Raw genomic sequence first — 6,622 nt, 5'->3', positions numbered from 1 at the left:
CGTTCACTAATCCACAAATCCATCAATAACCTTGTTTGGGACAGCGTGAGGGCAAAGACCATATTTATCTTATTTCAAAACAGCATGTAGCATGACGTCTGGTACACAGTAAGGGCTCTGCTTGTTACACAGTTGCCGAACCAACATTGTGAGACCATTATTCTTACAAGCCTGCCATAGAGACACAATATACACTCCTACCTGAATATTACCATGAAAATGCTCTTATTTAAAAGATTGTATTCCTGTGTCAAAAAAGGAAGTAACCCGTAGTCAAAATAGGGACTTGGTAGCCTGTACCATCAGTATACTCATAAATTTCTTTTATCAGATGCTCTATGATATAATTTAGCAACAATCAAAATTCCTGTGACTTTTCTACTCTATTGGCTCATATTACAACTAGTGGTAAAATGGGGTCATGATAAATCATTTCTTTACATGAACACAGAAGAACAGCAGGATGAGCTAATGGGCCAGGTGTACTGCAACCAACAGACACCTCTCCTTTTCTGGCAGAGCATCAACCATTACATTTCAATCTAACATGATTTGGCCAGCCCTTCCACACCTGGGGAGACTTTTAATGCTTCTGAACACAAATACAGACCTTCACACCCATACCCACCTACTCACTCACCTGCCATCTTTTCCCAGCCTGAACTTCATAATGGACCTGATGCTGCATTTACAATGACATTTTCATTCTCCCCTGAGGGTCCTTGTATATTCTTCAGTAAACTCAATACCCATAAATGGTGAATCAGCCTGTGGGAGTGGACGATGACAGCTTGTTTAAAATAAGAATGATGGGAGGGCCTGAGAGAAAAAGAGAAAGGTAAAAATTTGTCAGCAATCAACTCAAGGAAATAGTGAGGAGTTTTTGTCATTACGTCCTTTTAGAACAGGTTTTAGAACAGGTTTTGGTTTTTCCCTTTATAAAGGGATTTTCTTTATGAATGTTTATAGTTGCATTATTTATAATAGTCCAAAGGTAGAAACAACCCAAATATCAATCAACTGATTAATGGATGAACGAAATGTAGTATACCCATATAATGAAGCATCATCTGGACATAAAAAAGAATGCATTACTGTTAGCATGCTGCAATGATAGCTCTTGAAAACAAGCTAAGTAAAATAAGTCGGTCACAAAATGCCACACACTATATGATTACATTTGTATAAAATATCCAGAATAGGCAAGCCTACAGTGACAGAAAATAGATTAGTATTATGAGGATGGGGTGATAGCAAAAGATATATGGGCTTTCTCTTTTTGAGGTGATGAAAATGCTCTAAAATTTACTGTGGTGATGGTTGCACATATTTGTGAATATATTAAAATTCGTTGAGTTGCACACATAAATTGGTGAATTGTATGACATATCAGTTTGCTAGGGCTAACTAACATAAAGCACCACAGAATTGGTGGATTACAGCATAGAAATTTATTTTCTCACAGTTTTAAAGTCTAAAACTCTGAGAGCAAAGTGTTGGTAGGGTTGGTTTTTTTCTGAAGGTCATGAGGGAAGTATCTGTTCTAAGCCTCTCTCTTTGACTTTGTAGATAACTGTCTTCCCCCTCTGTCATCACACATTCTTCTCTCTATACATGTCTGTGTTCGCATTTACTCTTTCTATGACACCAGTCATATTAGGTTAAGGCCCACTGTAATGACCTCATTTTAATTTAATTACTTTTATAAAAGCCCTATCTCCAAATATGGTCACATTCTGGACTATATGCTAGGAGGTTGGGACTGCAATATATATATTTTGAGAGGACACAATTCAGTCTATAACATACGATATGTAAATTATTTCTCAATAAAAGTGTTAAAAAAATTTCCCCTTAGACGTCGAGGCTGTTTCTTAGGTAGGATTGATCTAGGTAAGAGGAATTTAAGTAGAAAACACACCTGTTTCCCACAGAGCAGTCCTTTGCTGCTTCTGTGATTGGTCCAGGCTCACTCTACCCCAAGTCCATAAATGTGCGACTACAAGAATACAATAGGAGTAAACCAAAACAAAGTTTACAAAAGAGGACCCGTGAGTTGGATCTATTAACTGACATGTTTTATTTAGCCTAAACAGTGTTTTCAGTTTTTGAATTTGAACCTTTGAATTCAAGGCATGCAGGCATACTACAGTGTGCTGTAGTCCTCACCATCCCCTATTGCTTACAAAGAGCATGCCTCACTCTTTTTGTTAACTGCTTGAGCATTTGAGCTTGACACATTAGGAAAAACACACTGACAGGCCACAATAACTCTTGGAACATCTAATAGCATTATTGTAAAAAAAAAAATAGCAGTTTCATGACTTCCGGATTAAGAGTTCTAGTGCGGAGGAATACTTACATGAGAGTTTAAATTTAAACTTACTGTATAGGTTATGTTTTGCTGGACTGTGCATAATAAATTCTGTTATCAAAGGAGGATTAGGTAGGAGGTAGTTTTTAGATATAAACAAATAATTTTAATTTAAAGTTCAAATCAAAAGTTCCTTGAAATCAGAAATTAACATATATTTGAGACATTTTCCTACTTTGTTTAATAAATTATATCTCAAGGCAAGTAGTTTAAGGCTCTGTTATGGTATAGTAACATATATTTGGATATACCACAGAGTACTTTCATATGATAAAGACTCATGTATTGGGGTTAGCTTTCACCAGTGTTTTCGAAGCTGAGGATACATCAGCACCATCGGGAAATCTTTTTAAAACAGATTCCTGGACTCCACCTTCACAGTTTCTAATTCAATAAGTTTGGAGTGGGGCCCAAGAAATTGCATTTTTAATAAGTTTCCAGGGGGTGCTGCTGGTCCAGAGACCACACTTTGTGCACCATTGGACTATACAATGAATGTGAACTGTGACTTCCCATTTTACCTTAAACATGGCTTTATCTTAATTTTTAAAACTTTTGAAAAATTCTGGGGAAGAAGTTCAACTGACTATAAATGCTCAATCCTTCAATCAGTGAAGAAGTAGGGGTGTCTGTAGAAAGACACAGGGAAGATATGTTGAATAGACTGAAACTGTTAATGTCCACTATTTCTTCTTTTATATGCGTAGAATGAAACTTTCTCTTGAGTATTACAGAATCTTATTTTCTTTATGATGTTGTGTTTTGAGATTTTTGAATTCAAGTACTTAACCAAATGATTAGTGGTCACTAGACTTTTGCATTTGGAATTATGAACTAGCAAATAAAATAAGACAGACAGATCACGTTTGGGGGAAAACAGGATATATGGAATAATGGTCACTCATTTGTTCTTCGAAACTAGGCCATATTTTTTAATAGAGTAAAATATCTTTTATTGACTTGGGCTAATCTTAAAGTTGTATTTTTTTTCAAAATTGTGGTCCTGTCCATCCACCGAGGTTTTCTTTCTGTATTCACTGAACATGTTGTTCATGTTAGATCCATAGTTTTTACATAGGTGTTTTAAATATGTTAATTAATTTGAACCATACAACTCTGTAAGATATTATTGTCAAGTAATATTATCCACTATTATCTTTTACAGAAATTGAGGCTTAGAGTATTTCAATAGTTTTTTCATGGTCACACTTCTTCAGTCTGATTTGCTACAGGGCCTAGGTGCCTGGGCTTTTTTCACTTTCAAAACTTCATCCATATAATTTCAAAAGTACTGTACCAGATAGTCATAGCAATAAACTGATTTAGGGCATGAGAAAAGTAAAGCAAAACGGTGATCCCTGAGGTTCCCAGAGATTTGTATTACCTTGAAAATCAAATCAAGTATTGGGATTGTTTCTGAAAAGTGCGATCTCATAGTTGAAAAAAAGAGATAACATAATGTAAGTATTTCGTTACTTGTGCTTGATTTTTTTAAAACCAATTTTTTTTATCTTGCCCAAATTTTGAGGGCAAAAATGTGCTAAGAAAGAAAAATGCATTCTGAAAGAAAAGATACAATGACAAAAATTTTATAACAAAATGAACTTTGGCATTAAGTCTTCAGTGTTAGAATATTATGCTACATTATTTTATTTATGCCATGCATCCAATTTGCATTTTCTCTTTCAGAGCTCCTGATTTGAGATTATGTAAAAGCCCACATTATTTTCTTACAGCTCAGAAAACTCAGTAGCATTCTCCTTGCAAGACTCAACCACAGGCTGACTCAGGGTAATGTCAACTCTCAGTTAATGAGATAGGAACAGCCTTTACTGTTATGAAGCTTAAACGTGTGCAGACCATATCCTGTCTTTTAAATGACACTTTCCATTCATGCTGATTTATGAAAGCTGTAAGAAAATAGTGAGCATAAACATGTAAGTTCATCTTTTACCTGGCTTGGTTTCTTGGCCAGGTGATTCTACTTATACATTGGAGTCTGGCCATCTAACCGCTTAGTCCAAAAACAATGGGATCCAGTTTGACTCCTCTCATTCTCTCCAACTCCACATTTTATCCATCAGGAAATCTTGTCAACTTTAGCTGCAAAATATATTCTAAGTTTGACCATTTCTCATTATTCCCACCGCTTTTACCCCAGCCCGAGCCACCAGTCTCTCATTTGGATCACAATGACCTCCTTACTGGATTTTCTACTTCCTCCTTTGCTCTCCTGCAGTCAGTTCCAACAAAGCAGTCAGAGTGATTTTACCAGAGTGATCATACAATATATATTTTAAAAAGAGTCACTGATGTGCTCAAAATCCTCCAATGGTTTCTCATCACTACACACAGTAAAGATCAAAGTGGCTTGCAGTGTCCTGCACTATGGCTTCTCTTTTTCTCTTTGAGCTCATCTTTCTGCTACTGCCACACTGGCCTTCTCTGATCTCCATGTGGTCTCACCCTCACCCTCTCCAGGTCCTGTTCGAATGTTGGCTTCTCTCTTGTAAAGTCCTCCTTGACTACCTTATTTAAAACTGATCCCTGCCTACTTCCTGGATACCTCCTTCTACTTTATTTCTCTCTATTACTCTTATCATCATTTTATGCACTTCATATATTTCTCTGGAATGTATGCTTCATTTGTTTGTTTATGTTTATTGTATCTACAGTGCCTAGAATAGTGCTGGATATGTAGTAGGTTCTCAACAAATATTTGTGAACGTGAATGCTTTCCAGACAACAGTTAGTTTTGACTGTAGTTAAGACACATCAGGTAAATATTTATTTTGGAGTAAAGCCAGAGATTAAAATTACCTATCTCCACTGCCTCTTTGACTGGCCAGGAAATTTGACAGGATGTGATGTGGTATGGTCTGGTTTAGTATGGCATGCTGTGTTTCAGAATAGAACAAACACATGGGGGACACTTTCTAGAGGAATTGTACTAGTCCAACTGTGTCCTTTTGGCATATCTTTGCCTTCGAAGAACAGTTTTTTTCACTAAACAAATCAACTGGTCACCAATATCATTGGTTCCTAAGTGGTGTTAAACACCAGACATCTAATTTAGATCTAAAGGATCCAAGAAGGAACTATCCCCAACAAAGCAATGACATGTGAGCAAAGTAGAACTATGACTTCCCTAGGTAGAGGTCCGCATGTTAGTTTCATGAGACAACAGGACTGTGAAAACTCCAACTCTACCCACCAAGGTCCTGAGCTGCCTGCCAGCTGTGGCCAATTACTGTAACTGCCAGCTTTCTTGATCTTGTAAGTTGTCACAATTACTAAGTAGGTGCTCTTCTCTTCTAAAAAAAGAAATGAAATTTTGTGCTTCACTACCTCTAACAAGCTTGCCAAGCAGCTGAAGAAATTATGTTGAATCAGAAGCAATACAGGCTGCTAATTCACACATGTCAAAAGTTTCTTAGTATCACTCAAAGTTTGCTTTGACTACCAAAGCCTGTGATGGTAGGTCTGAGTTTCCAGCAGGTCAAGAATGAAGGATTTGGAAGAAAGTTTTATGCTTCTTTTTCCCTTGACAATTTTCTCCCTACATTTTCCTGACTCTCTTGACACCCATTATATCATGCCCCATCATGTTAGACCAAGCAACATCCCACAATGTGGTGAAAAAACAATTTTAAGAAAACTAGGGGATTAGGTGTCGTTGTAGAGCTTCTTCTAGAGCCTCAAATAAATAGCTCCTGGGTTCACATTTTGTATGGTCATAGGTGCTAACAGGTGAGACTTCTGTAGTGATCACTCTATAGGGCTATTAATGTAATGCTGAATCAGGGCTTTGAATGAAATTTTTGTGATATTTATGGAACACATAAAAGCAATAGAACTGTAGGAAAGAGAAGCAAAGGTTAGAAAGAATCATGCATATATATCTACATGGAGAGTGGCAGAACCAATGAAAAGTCCTTAATAAAAATAAGTTTTCAAAGGGCTATGTTTCCATAGATTTTTATACTTAAATCTTTAACTACTGCTAATTGTAAATACAACTCTATAAAGTAGAGGTCTTGAAATGAAAAAAGTAATAATCCAAGTTTCGGGTGATGGGCCCTTGTTAATCTTCAATTCTATGGTCTCCTCCATTATTTACCTTTTATGCCCTGTTCTGTGCCTCTGTTCCCTTGGTAGGAGAATACTCTGGATGATACAGTAGTTGGTTCTAAGAGTAGTCTCAGGAAAGAGACTTTATGGAGAGGATTCTGAAACTAGGGTTGCTCA

The sequence above is a fragment of the Rousettus aegyptiacus genome, unplaced genomic scaffold (genome assembly GCF_014176215.1).
Source record: "Rousettus aegyptiacus isolate mRouAeg1 unplaced genomic scaffold, mRouAeg1.p scaffold_m13_p_3, whole genome shotgun sequence".
Lineage (NCBI taxonomy): Eukaryota > Metazoa > Chordata > Mammalia > Chiroptera > Pteropodidae > Rousettus > Rousettus aegyptiacus.
Note: the sequence above shows the minus strand (reverse complement) of the source record.